Genomic DNA, 14,584 nt, shown 5'->3' with positions numbered 1-14,584 from the left:
GCCTATATTAATTGTGCTAGTCCTGTACTTGCAGTTGACCTTTTTAGTGAGAACTGAGTAATAAAGCCACTAAACACTTCAGGCTTTTTGGTGTCCTTCAGTGTCCCTCCATGCTGAGCAACAAAGAATATACCTTCCTGGTCTTATCTATTCACTACTGATAGGATGTTTTTCCTGTGATTTCTGTGTTTCTTTCTCTTCATATCTCCCTTTGTGCCATGTGCATTGATACTTGTTCTCATGGGATAGTGTCTATCACATCTCTGAGTTCCTTGAAGTCAGTCTTCCTCAACTGACAAAAGGTTTTGTTTGCTGCTCTCTTCCCTGTGAATCCCAGGCTCTTCAGTTTTATGGCAGTTCACTCTAAGTTGTTTTTCCGTCATGTTCTTAATCAGTTCTGCCTTATTACTTAGAAAAGCTGCTATCCTGGTCTTTAATACATAAAAAAAGAAGTGTTCACAAGGCACTCAAAGCACCTGTTGGTGACTTCTTGTCCTCCTTTCTCTCTAAATGACGAGGTAATTGAGTTGCCCTTGTATCAGTACATGGTTCAGATTATTTAGTTTGCTGCTTACAGACAGCCTGGAATGGCTGGTTTTTCTGGCTAGGATATTTACTTCCACTATTAAATCACTTCTGAATTATCTTATCTTCTAAAATATTTCTTGAATGGTAACCTCTCAGATGTCATTAATATCATTGTGTCACAGCTGAATGTTACCTCCACCCTTTTTGCACACCTAAGTAGACTTTCATCTTAACATGTTGAGTGAGATTTAATTCAGGAGAGCTAAACTGTATCTCCAGATAGCTCAGGCCATTGTGTCTGATGCCCATGGCTGTTATCTCTTTGTAGTACAAAATCTGTTGGCAACATCAAGAACACAGGGTGATGGAACAGATACTTTTCTCACAGCAACCATCTACACTTTAGGTAGTTCATTCCAGTGGCATTTATTTCAGCTGGAAAGGTTTTCTTTAAGAGCTCTGCCGGGGTTTACTATGTTGGTTTGCCTAGAATAACATTTCAGGATGAATCACATTGCCAAATGTTTGCTTGAAACCTATGAAGTTTCTGGGTTTTTTAACAGTTAGTGGCTATGTTTGAGCATTATTCCTAAGATGGAAACCTGGTCAGCATTTCACAGCTTGAAATACAGACTTCTCTGCACCGGGGTTCAGCTTAACTGCTTTCCTGCTTTCTTTGTTCTAGTTATAATTGTTCTGTGGAAGACTTTGTTACTGAAAGCAATTTCACATCGTACAGTGCAAACTGAAAAATTGTTCTTGCTTAATGAAGTTTTTGCTTCAGTTGCTATGGTTCCCATCACTGCTAATTCATTACCAGAGAACAGAAAAACAGATAAATTAGAATATTGTTGTCCTGGCATAGGTAACAAGAATCTAATGAGAATATGAGACTGACAGAGAAGAATAAATAAAGAGCTATCATTCTTGGTCTCAGGTTACTTGAATATTTCAGAATAACAAGGTATCAAAATTCTTAGAAATATAAAGGAATAGTCTAAGTAATTACTCAGGTGGACTGTAAGAAAATTATCTCTATTAATTTATTGATTAATATGCTTAATTCTACTAAATAAATAATGTCTGAGAAAAGCAATCCTTTATTTTTCCTCCAGAATTCTTTGCAGACTTTTCTGTGTTTCACTGGGGCCCCACACTATGTATTAATAACAAACAGAAGAGAATGAAGTATATTGTGTTTTCCTACAAAGCTTTGTATATACAAGACTGACCTTAAGGCATGAATATGATAAAAGATTATAAATCAAAATAGAAAGGAGTCTTGTTGGTGGAATATTAATTAGTCATGAAGGTGATACTGCATCTGTGCTTGCAATGTACTTGTTCTCTGCAGCACCTAGAAGCTGTAGCTGAGCCTGGTCAACATCATGTGATATATTCACACAACACAAACCATTCGGTAGCTTCCCTAAAAGATTTTATTTACAGTTTAAAAGCAAAAAGAGGCAAAAGTAAAAAAAAAACTGAGCAATGAGATTAACTCAGTATTATGTGGCTGCTGAGTGGTGGCAGACTGTAAAGAGTTCTCCCGTGTCTGTGCAGTGGGAAACAATTGAAATGAGAAATTTGGAACAAAGCTCATTTTTTTTAGTGAAAGCTTTCTCTTAAAAGTGGGTTTTTTCCCCCTTGATTATTTTGAATAAATCAGAAATATAAATTAATAGCCTTTAGATGAGCAACCGGTATGTTTTTTGTTCCCAACACATGAAGTAATATTTGATTCTTCCTATAAGCATTCCCTCAGTTTTTATGAAAATGGCATTTAAAACCTCTGTCCATAGATGCTTTTTCTCCTCACTCAGTTGATCTGGGGGTACAGAAAGACTCCATTCCCCTGTAGCCTCTACACTTTTTCTCCACTGATGAGATATGCACGTTCTCTGAGATAATCACTCCTGATTCAAATCAGGCACTGCCTGTAGCTGCTCATACTGCTGCTTGTTAGTCTTCATCTAGGCTGCGTGGCTCTCATGGGAACCCAAGCAAATCTCTTCAATCAGAGATGGTACAGACCAGAAAACAGTTCTTTAGTGCCTGGTAAACATCACTGGCTCAGAAACTCTTCTGTAAATAAGCAACCATCTTGCTTAAGAAGTATTTTTACTGTATTGGAAGGGAGGGAAGAAACCTGTGGCATTTCATTAATCCTTTGTGATATATGAAATTGTATTTATCACCAACCTATAAAGAAAATTATTACTACAATGATGGTCCTGCACAACAAAGAGATGAGAAATAATAATCCCTGACATGGAGGCATAAGAACCCAGCTGGGAGAGATGTGGAAGTCAGCTGTGGCCACAAAACCTCATCAGAAGACATTTGTTTGCCTCATCAGGGACATAGAACAATCATTCATTTTATACTTCCCAATTTCCAGGATTTCATAGACTATCTAATTTTTTTTCCAGGATGAGGAATCCATGTCTATTTGAATCTTGCAAGAAGAAATCATGTCAAACTCTTTTAACTGGCTGAGGGATAAGGAAGAAACCATAGAAGCCATGTATCTTACAAATCCTTTTGATACAGCTTCACATAAAACTTTCATAAGCAAGTCAAGAAAACTAAGTGAAACTGCTACAGGGTGGATACAAAGCTGTTTTTAATTTAATGTCAGAATAGAAGGATGTCTAAGTAGATTTCAGCCAATTTGTCCTGAACCTAGCCAATATTTTCACTTATGTCTTGGATGAAGGAATAGAATATGAGTTTACGAGATCTGCAGGTGATCCAGAATTATCCAGGCTGTAATGAGATTGAAGAACAGGATTAAAGTGCAAAATGATCTTGATAAATTGAAGAAATGTTCTGAAAAAAATTGGACTAAATTCAATAAGAACAAGTTCAAAGTTATATATTTTATCAAAGATTATGAACTGCACAAATACATAATAAGGAACAACTCGCCAGGAAGTGGTTTGGGAGAGGAGGACCTGGCAAGAACAGTGAGTCACTAACCCAAAACAACACATTACTGTGGAAAAGCAATATTATTGGGGCGCATAAGGTACTCAGGAGAACATCACATAGAAATGAATCTTTCTGTGCTAGTCAGTATTGATAAAATTGTCTTTCTTATGGTCCAAGAAAGACAGAGAAAGAGAAGAAGAAAGCAGTGAGCTGGAATTAAGGTACGACCAATGAGGAAGGGTTTTAAGAAATAGAATTTTTAAGTCATGTGTCAACTAGAGAGAAGTGTAGTAGTGTTTAAATATATAAAATAACTCTGCAAGGAGACAGTAATCCTTTCCTTGTTACTTGTAAATGGGCTACTGCATTTCAGAGAGAAATAAACACCCTGAAAGAACCTCTGAAGCAAAAAAGTTCAGGTTAAATGTTCACAGATTATTCTGAGTAAGAAGGGACCCACAAGGATCATCGAGTCCAACCCTTAAGTGAATGGACCATGCAGGGAGTGAACCCACAAGCTTGGTGTTAGCACCATGCTCTGACCAACTGACCCAGAGTCAGTGTTAGGTAAGACTTTATGACATAAAGAGTAGTTAACAACTGCAGGACCTTGAGAAACTGAAATCAATATCACTTGAGCTTTTTTCACACCAAGTTTAAGATATATATTTGTTAGACAGAGTCTATCAGGATACTTTAGATATTCTTCATCCTTTTTTTCTGATGGATGGATTCTGATGATTACCTGGTGTACTTCATTGCTGTTTCCTTGCTGATCTATCCACATAGGTAAAAATCTGCAAGGTAATAAGGAATACAGTACAGAATAATGATATGAGCTGGCAAGATGTTGGCCACGTTTTTCTGCCTAGATAGGATATGTTAATTTGCAGCTCTGAAGACTCAGCTCAGACAATACTCCATCTGGAGCTGAAAATGAATATGAGATGTCAATCTACCCATTAAACCAACAGGCACCTCTGTAGATACTCTCTTTAATATCTTATGCATTAAGTGGATTTCATTAATAACAAATGCTACAATTTATGTCAGCAATAAGCTACAGTACAGGTAACAATACCTCTTGCTGAACATCTACTTAGTACCATACTAGTTGCTGTCTAGTTCCAAGAAGAAAGATCTACTCCTGGATCTCCAAATTAATTTGGATAAGACCCTGCATCGATGTTACCAAAATAACTACTTCAATCTGATCACCCCAAAACTAAGCATGTCTCAGAATCACAATTACATTTAATACATCAAATGGAAGAATGTTAAATACAAGATTACTAGGGTTTGAGGAGTATGCATGCACACAGCCAAGAAACTGTCAGCAGTCCTCTTTGCTTTCTCCAAGAGACATGCTTGCTCTGACAGTGCACCCCTCAGTTAATTCTGGGGGATACTGCAGTGTGAGACATTCGTTCCTGTGAGTTGAATCACCATCACATGACCTCAAAACTTGCATGTTTTCTTTGTTCTGAATTTCCTTGGGACAGTTGCTTGTGTTGACAGAATTGCTGCTTCCAAAGTAGATGAGATGGACCAGTGGGATCAATAGAACAGGGAACCTTCAGTGTGTCCCATAATACAAAGTCACAAAGTGGGGTCCTGCTGATCCCAAAACATCAGTTTTCTCAGTTGACCTGAAAGAAAAGTATACATATAACCTTATTAGCATATTTAAAGACTCTGAGAAAGCATTTTGATTACAAGTACACTTTGTTTTAAACAAAAGCTGCAGTTGTCTTCATCAATCAAATCAACATACACAGCATACAGTTAATACTTGTACAAAGTACTACCTGCCTACAAATAAACAAATCATATCTCTACTGTGCCACACACGAATGCACTTAAATCTAATAAATGAAGAAACCAAGAAAAAGACAAGAAGTAAGAGCAGGATTTCTGTAAAAGAGAAGTGAAAATTACGTTAGCCAAGAATTCTGTCACATCAGTACAAGACCACACATTTAAAAGGATTTATACATTAGTTGTACAAAGTTGGAGAAATGGCCATTAGAATCAAACCAAAACTTTGAGACTTTGGACAGCTGTTTTCTAAAGCATGAAAGAAGTCTTGTGTTCCAGAGACACTGAAATAATGAGGACTGAGTTGCAGTGACCTTGTAGGGTCTGGTGTTTGCTTCCTAAATTTTACAAAAAATATTAGGATTTCAATGTTGTAAACATTTACCCCAGCTCCCTGCCTAATGTAGTCCATAGGCTTTTCCTGAATTAACTTCTCATTCAGACCTACTAGCTACAGATAAAATGAGGGATGTCTCTTGGAAAAAATAATCCAGTTTCTCTGACACCACCACACCACACACTCCCACTGAACCACCAGACATTATATCTGGTAAATTGTTCCAAATATCTGTTCATGCTTAAACTTATAATTTTTATTCCAGTCTGAATATGTCTATCTGACAGCTAGGGAGCTTTTTGATTATTTGTCTGATACATTTAATGGCACTCTATTGTCAGAGTTTTCTTTCTTTCAAAGGTTCTTGCAGGCTATGATGAAATCAAGCTGAGCTAGCTCATATTTTCCATATAGCAAATTGGTCCATTAAGATAGCAAATACACAGGGTTTGTTCTATTTACACAGGACAAAGGCAAAAAAGTCAGTAACTTGGCTCTCAGTATGCCTCAGCTTTCAAATTTATAATTATTGCATTTTTATCTTGCCTCTTGTATTACAGAATGTTCATCTTTAAAATTAAAAATTTCCAAGGACACACCAGCAATATCAAAGCTGACAATTTATCACACCTAACTAAAATTGACCCCCACACTATAGTGTGCATTTTTGTTACACACTATTATAGAAAGAATCTTAAAGATCCTCTTGTGTAGTTCCATGGTGTGATCTAGTGATCTGTCAGACACTAGCACTCCCCTTAATGGTTTTTGAGATTTGTTCTACAGGTACTCATGATCATTACTCTATCACGAAGTTATGGAGAAGTCAATAATTTTCCTTCCCCTTTTTCCACAGCACTCTTTCCACATAAAACAGAACTTGCAGTTTTAAAATTCAAGTCAAATCTTGCTGTTTTAGTACCAGTGACTAAACCATGGTCCTAAATGAGCAATTCAAATTCTTCCTGATTATTACACAGAATCCTGATATTTATGTAGAGATATATTGGTGTATAAAAGGATTTTTTTTGTTCTGTCCCTTGAGAGTTTGCTTAATTTGGAGATCTTTTTCTTGATTTGGCATGAAATGAATATTGTCTTCCACTTGTCCTCTCCAAACTTTCAGACTTTTGGAAGTTTTCCATTTTTATAATCCAGCCTCTTCCTCAGCAGAAAGCTTCTTCCCTAATGCCATGGACCCTGAATATTTTTCATGCTTCCTCCACTATGGGCATCATTTCTTTATAGAATATAAAGACTCTCAGCTATTTGACTTGAGAGCCTCCAGGGACAGAGGATCACAGTGAATTGCCTCACTACCAGGCCCCTTCAACCTCTTCATGTGTTAGCACGTACAGAAGTGTCATTTGTGCTAATGTGCAATTTCACTAGTGAAAATTTTCCTGCCAACCTCAAAATGCCTTCCCAGAATGATGTCATGAGACTTGGCTCTAAGAGCCAGCAGTTTGTTATTGTCTAGTCTCCTTTACAAGCTGTTCTTTCCATTCCTTTTAGCATAGTAATCTTGGACTGAAGGGTCCTTCTTGGACCCAGCTTCAGCATCTTGCTAGTGGCCCTAAAAGACAAGCTCAGGTTCCTGTTGTGCAGTTCCCAGCTTCATTTGACCGGATGAATCTGCAAAGAAATCCTCTGCAGTTTCCACTTGAAACTTGTACTTTGATGTTTCCAAATGTATATAATTCTTAGCTATCTCCTTAGAGTCTGCAAGCATTCTACTTCCCTGGGTTTCCACCATATTCACTGTCACCCATTTTACCTCCACTACTTATGAAATCCTCCTTTTCTGTTTTGGAATCCTCTCTTCAAATTCTTTGTTCACCTTGATTCCAGGTGACCACGTACTATCTGGCCTTTCTTTAATTTCCTGATGTTTTCTGGTGTCTCTGAGATTTCATGGCCAAGTCAGCAACTTTTATTGTGTATGGGAGGAGTAACTTCTAGTCTTAGCAAGGAAAGAAAGCATAGCACCAAGTCCACCTCTTTTCACAAAGGTGATAAATATTGACAACATGGAGGGCAAAAACTGCTCAACTATTTTCTAAAACTCTTTCTAAATACTCCTTCTCCATCCCGTCACAAAGAAAATGCAGGATTCACAAAGCAGTTCAAAAATACATCAAAGTTCACGGCTTAGCTCAACCTGCTATTTGCTTCCAGTGATTAAGAATTTAGAAGTTTAAACCCCAGGATTGATGTTAAACCAGTAGGATGCAGCAACATAATCCTTAGAGAGAAACCCACACGAACAGGTATGCTTTTTTCCCATTCTGTTTAGGATGTATGTAACCTTCAAATATGCCAAATAACTCCTGTCATTTCGCTTGAAGGATGAAAGTATTTCACTTGTGCATTGATTAATTATTTCCCATAAAAAGAACACTTAAAACCACTATTTTTCCCTCAAGGTGTATGTTCATATTCTCACCTACATCATTATGTGCCATAAACACTATGCATATATACATAGGCATAGTTGTGGGAACCATGAATATATAAAAGAAATGCACATAACTGCAGTATTTTTGTAGGTACAAGTACTTAGCTGCTCTTTGAAAGTCTGTCTCATAAGTCATAGTGTTTAAGACAGTTTTTTCCCTCCAGACTGAAAAATAGGTACAATTATCATAAAAGGCACCACTATTTCCAATGCACCTCTGTGAATAAATATCAATTAATTCATGCATCATGGAATGATAATGAAATATTATAACTTCATCTATGATAACAGTGTAACTTTTCATGCTCGCTCACTTGCAATCATCCTCTCTAGATTGCTAATTATATGCCTGAAGCTGTATTTAGTGGAAAAGATTGAACCATTTGTTCTTTTGTATATTTTGTCAGCATAGGAATAAGCCTGTATGAAATAACTTTGGAATTTTTCATACAGAAAAAACCCCAGCACTCAAATCTACTGCATTGTTTACTTGGTATAACCATAATATACCTCAATTCTGTTTGCAAAAACACTCCTTGGAGAGCGTGGGTCCTCTAACCATACACTGCACTCTTTTAATTCTTTGGGCTATTATGTTGTTATTATGCCATGGCATGTGTGCCAACACACTATGGCAACACTCCTAGAGAAACAGCAGCATGCACAGGTCTTACAGGTGTCCACACAATTTTTCCTGGATCAGCATCATTGGATCTATGGTGTCCTATGCCTCACAGCATAGATTTATAAGAATATTTTTCTCCTTAAAAAAAAAAAATCACAGAACTGAAATCCTCCCACCCCTTTACTTGTGCACAGGATAGAGCTTACTTGTGCTATCTCTTTAACATTGAGTAAAACCTTGTACCTCAGTAATATTATTTCTGCTTAGCTCCAGGCTAGTTTTGTCAATCCCCTCATTGTAGAAGTTAAAGCTTCCAGATTCAGTGTTCAGGTTTGATGTATCAAGGTTTGACTGCAGGGATGAGGCTCTGGATTTAGTGGTGGTTCTGTCTCTATGGTGACTCTTATAGAAATTGTGTTATTTGTGTTACCTGCAGTGATGGAAGAAAATCGAGGCTATACACCGAAGGTCAATCTGTCAGGGGAAATGGAAGGAGCACTGACAAAATGCTAGGGTCTGGTTGCACAAGGGGCAAAAGAGACCAGGTGACTATAATTCTCCTCACTGACTTCAAATGCTGAGAAATCACACCATCATTAGTAATGTATTTAGCTGATACCGGCTTCAGGGATATGCACAATATTTGACTCTGTATTCTGGAGGATGGATTAGGTTGCAGAGGGAAGCATTAAAAGGCTACTTTATGAGGTACCTACATTTATGAGATATAAACAAAAATGTGAAATCCTGAACAGAACAGATATCTTTCAGATATTTTCTTTTAATAAATGATCCTTGCAAACTCAGCTGCTCCTGAGATCTCTAAAAATATCTGCTGTTTTAATCTCAGTGGATATATGTAAGGACAGCAAGTTTGCTGCACAGATAACAATATTTAAAGGAGATTGAGTTTTCAAATCAGTCTTCTTGCAGTGGAAATTCATGCTTTTATGTCTCATAACATAATTTTCTCTACACCTGAGGTGCTCTCAGCATGTATAAATGCATATTCAATATCTCCTGTTGATCGATATAAAATGACTTCTGCAATATGACAATGGTGCATGTATAATTCCATAACAAAGGGCAGGGGGCTGGATGACTTATGTGCACAGTTTGCAGGATTTGATCTTCACTTCTCAGAAATGCATTTTAAAGCCAATCATGTCAGGAACCTCTGAAAAGAGTTGTCATCTCTCATGAATCTGGAAGCCTGTAGGAAGAAATCTGTGATCTTTGCCCAGTTTCTAATGATTTCACATCACAAGTGGCACTAAGCAGAGCACCTGGTGATGTTGCTGCCCCTTGCCCTATGTATGGTGATGCTCAGTAGGGATCCACACTGTAGATCTGCCTCTTCATTCTGGGCTCACAGCATCAGGGTGAGAGGGTGTAAAAAGTTTACAATCTCCTTTTTCTTAATGCCTTAGCATTACAGAAAGCATCACTCTCCAACCTAATGTACTACATGAGCCCTACCAGCTCTGTAAAGAGGGACAAGAATATTAAACATAATCACCAAGATATGTGCAAAGGAAAACTGTGCAACCATGTAGTTTGCAGCTCTAAAGAAAAAGGAAAGAAAACCCAATCTTTTCATAAGTGTACATGTCTTTGAAAAAAAATTTTTTTTTTTACTTTTACCTGCTGATTTTTAGCAAAATAATTTTATTCTGGGCAGCCTGTTCCTGGAAATGGCCTCATAATTGCTAGCTTTATCTTCTGCTGCCAGTGTCTATTTAATCACCTCCTTGTTGCATTCATAGCCCACACACTGACGCAAAATCTCCTCCTGTTCTGATTCTTCACCTATTAGAGCCTTGGCCCAAATACCTCTCTGATGCTGAATGAGCAAACACGAAGTCAATGTGAAACTCAACCAGGCATAACTTGCTGCAGAGAGTTTTTCTGTGCACTTTCCCCCTTTGCATTTCAAATATAATACAGCCTAACAATATGGCCTGAAAGATGCTGGAATTCAATAGATGCATTTAGGTACCTTTTAAAAGCAAATACTTTTCCTGTATATTAAAATACCCTTGTTTAATTCCCTGCACTGTTTAATTGACAATGTAAATGAGACTATGTGGGAGATCAGTCAATCCCCACAAGACTATAAATTAGTTACTTAGAGACAGGAATCAGAACACAGTGTCAGAGTTCATGTCCTTCTCCCTGTGGGTGCTGGCCATCAGCAGATTTGGTGCTGCAAGCCACCAACACCATTGAAAATGGAACAGTTTTACTCAAATGTAAAATTGCAAAGTTAGGGTTTCTAAGAGTTATGTACTGTCATATCCACTTTTGCCAGCTCTGGAACAACTACATTGGCACTGCAAACCCAGCTTTAGGTGCTTGGAGACTTTGAGAAAGGAAAGCATGTCTGAGCCTTAAGCTTCTCTAAGTTTGGAAAATAGATGAAGAGCAGCACTTTACATCTCTGTTGTAACAACTTTGTACTCAGGTGCCTGAATCCCTTCTAAGGTCCCCTCTGGGTACCTAAGTCCTTGTTTAGATATGCCCTTGAGGCTTAATTTTAGGTATCAAGGAATTTGGCACAATGCCAGTATTTTGAAACAGAGGAGGAATTTCTGTCCCTAATCCAGGAGATAAGGCTGTGAAATGTGTCCCTGGAATTTACAAAGACATGCCCAGAGCCAGGGCTGGGCACCCAGGGAGCTCCCTGCGAGGACACGTATCTTCCGTGCACTCTGGGCGTGAGCACGGGGCCAGACACCTTTCACAGACTCAGAAGCTGTGTTGGAGGTAGCAGCACAGGAGTTAGATTTTGTGGCTGCCAAAAAACCAGAAGAATAGGAATCATTTTGGTATGCATCTGTGTGAAACAGAAGCAATGCAGAGAGAAATCGGGCTGTTGTGCTTACCACGTGTGCACTTTAACCGTGCACGAACAAGCTGCCTTCCATTGTCTTGCTGCAGAGTATGTTATTTCCCCAGGAAATGGGTAAATACCATATTTCCAGGTGGGGAAGCAGTAGTTTGCTGGATTGGAAGGGACAGCTGGCATGTGTCTGTTGTGGCACTTTTCCTCTGTGCAGTTGTCAGGATGCAGCACAATGTTGGCTGCTGGAGTAAAACGGAATTTTAATGAACAAGCTGCAGGGAAAGAAATAAAACAAATTTGTCTCTATCCAAGTAATCAGCCACCAAACATGCACATAAAATTCATATATGGCAGAATAACAAGTAAGTGTCTGTGATCTGTTTGAATTTTTCCTTTCACTGACTTTCTTGTATAAAATCTAACCTGGTACGTCTATGTGAATATAAATTTACCTTGCAACTGAAATTCTAGCCTGCTAGTAACTATCTTATTATTGCTGTTAGTACTTTCTATTGCTATTTCACACCTTACTTTTTTTTTGTTACTTAAAAAAGCTCATTTTTTGTAAACAATCAATTTATGTAGCATTTCTGCCTCAAATCCAGGCTGCATTTTCAGAGGGTTTATTACTTTGTGGTTTCTACTGCTTACATGAAAAATCAGTTCACAGCATTTGCTTGAACAACATGACAGAGCCCAAGATTTTCTTTTCCTTTCTACATAGTCCAGCTGTGTCAAGGAACAACCCTATAAGAGGGACCTCATGGAATCTGCACAGGATGGCACATTAGTGGGAGGTGGGTTCTTCCAGTCTAACACTGGGGCACAATCTTGCTGCCAAACTGATAATTTCCACTTTAAATCCTATGATATTTAATAAAAATGATATTTTACAATAAATTGAGCATTAGATATTTTTTATTTATTATTAGCATTTTTTGCAATATGCAAAAGGAAGGGTAAGAGTGGGGAGAGCAGCACTGTGCTGTCAGCTCTGTTTCATACTTGCTGCAATGGTAATACTGTAGGGACCAAAGACCAATGTCTTTGGTACAGCTTATAGAGACACTGATGAGAGCACAAGGTTGGATAAAGAAACCCAAACAGTAAATTTTAGTGCTTCCTTCTGCTTCTTTGATGTTACAAATTCAAAATGTCCAGTACCAAAGACAAAATGGGAACAAAGCTGAGTCAGAGTAAGAGCACAGGAGTGAAACTCAGACTCACTAAAATACTGGCAAAATTTTCATGACTAAGAGCAACCATTATTTTGTTGTAGATGTGTCTCTTCCCTAGGCTAAAGCACTGCTATTCAACAAATATGGGTTGTAGCTGAGAAGCCAAAATAAAGGCTGGTAAAAGAGAGTAGGTACTGCCTTCTTCAGAGTTGACAGCAGGACTCCGTAGTTACTCTTCCTGAGTTCAAAGATTTTATAATACTCAGTTATTCAGGGGCAGGCCAGGCCTCAAACTTCTGTTCCTGCCTTTCGAAACTGCAACAATACAATAATAAATAAATACAATAATAAATAAATTACTCTTGTTTACCCTCCTTCTCAGGTTCCTGCTTCTAGCTTGGACCTTTTCCTAGGAGCACCTATCTCAGCCTTTTGGATCTCATGACTTTCATTTCCTGCACTGTGTATGTACTTTCCTAGGGACATTCAAAGGCAATGAGAAAGTATTGACATTTTGATAAGGAAAGTGCAGAGATATAACATGCCCTACAGAGCAATATGCTGTCAGCCAACTGCCTGGCAAAGGGGCCAAGCAGCCTCCTACAAGAGTGAGTCACTTTTCTTTCCACCACTTCTTGCTCATTGCAGTGAGCAAAGGGGAAATGAAGGGCCTGATCCAGAGCTTATTGATGAAACACAGAATCTCCCTGCTGGATTTGGCTTCATCATGGGTTTTGGCAGCAGTTCAGCCTTTAACATTTTCCACTGTTGAAGACCTGCTAGCTGCTATTAGCCCTGCTGACAGGTTCTTCCCTTTCCTTTTTAACCTGTAATTCTTTTTCAGTTGGAGTTGTCTGTAGGGTAACTAAGTTAGTATTTTGCTCTGGGGTGACATTTTCATTTCCAGTATAATATTTCATAATGAAAGTAGCTTACAGCAACTTCTTTCTCCTTCCTTATGCCTCTGACTCTTGTGGATGCTCCATAACTTCTCCATGAAGTGCTTTGCCCCTGGATATTACCCCATGACCTTTTATACTCTTTTGTTGAATTCCAGTGTCATCTCAACCCTTTTATTTAGTGTGTGTGGGTTGGTAGATGGGAACACCTCAAAGCTTCAGTCAAGAATGAGCCTCCTGCCCCAGCAGATAGACATGCCTCTGACAGACATGCCTCTCATAACACTTACAGCTGCATTTTGTGATGCAGCAGGACATGTTGCACAAGCTGCTCTTGGCACAGGGGAAATTGAATCTTCTTAAAATGTGTCTCTTTCTTCCTGTCAGTCCTATGTGGGAACCAGAGTCCCACCTGGGGCAAGTCCTAACAGGAGATGATAACAAACTAAAGAAGGAAAAAGATTAAATGTTCTTTTCAGGTTACATAGGCTAAGAAAGAGACCTGGCCAAATGCCCAATAGGAATTTCACTTCTAACGTTAACAGTCTTTATGCCAGGATCTAAATTTACTCCTTCTTCTTTTTGTTGAGCAATGATTTGCATATCATAAGGTAGCAATTCTGCCTTTGGATAAGACATTGCTGGAAACCAAAGGGTCATTCCTATCCTTTGTGCAACTGTCCACAAGGAAGCAGCTGAGCAGTTGCAGATTCGATGAATAAGAGATCATGGTTTGTTTTCAAGAGGTGGCATTTATTCAGGAATGTGCAAGGAGAACATGATTTCTTGCATCATCCATCTCCTTCAATACATACTTCCTATGTATGTGGCCTAAACTTAGCAGCTAAGGATGTTTGGAGCCCAGTGTTTGGAGCTTTGCTCCAAACACTGGGCTCCAAAAAAGTTATCCACATCAGGACTCCAAGAAAAGAAGAGGGAAAGAAAAAGCCTATTGCTTTGTA

The sequence above is a fragment of the Passer montanus genome, unplaced genomic scaffold (genome assembly GCF_014805655.1).
Source record: "Passer montanus isolate IOZ18808 unplaced genomic scaffold, ASM1480565v1 scaffold13, whole genome shotgun sequence".
Lineage (NCBI taxonomy): Eukaryota > Metazoa > Chordata > Aves > Passeriformes > Passeridae > Passer > Passer montanus.
Note: the sequence above shows the minus strand (reverse complement) of the source record.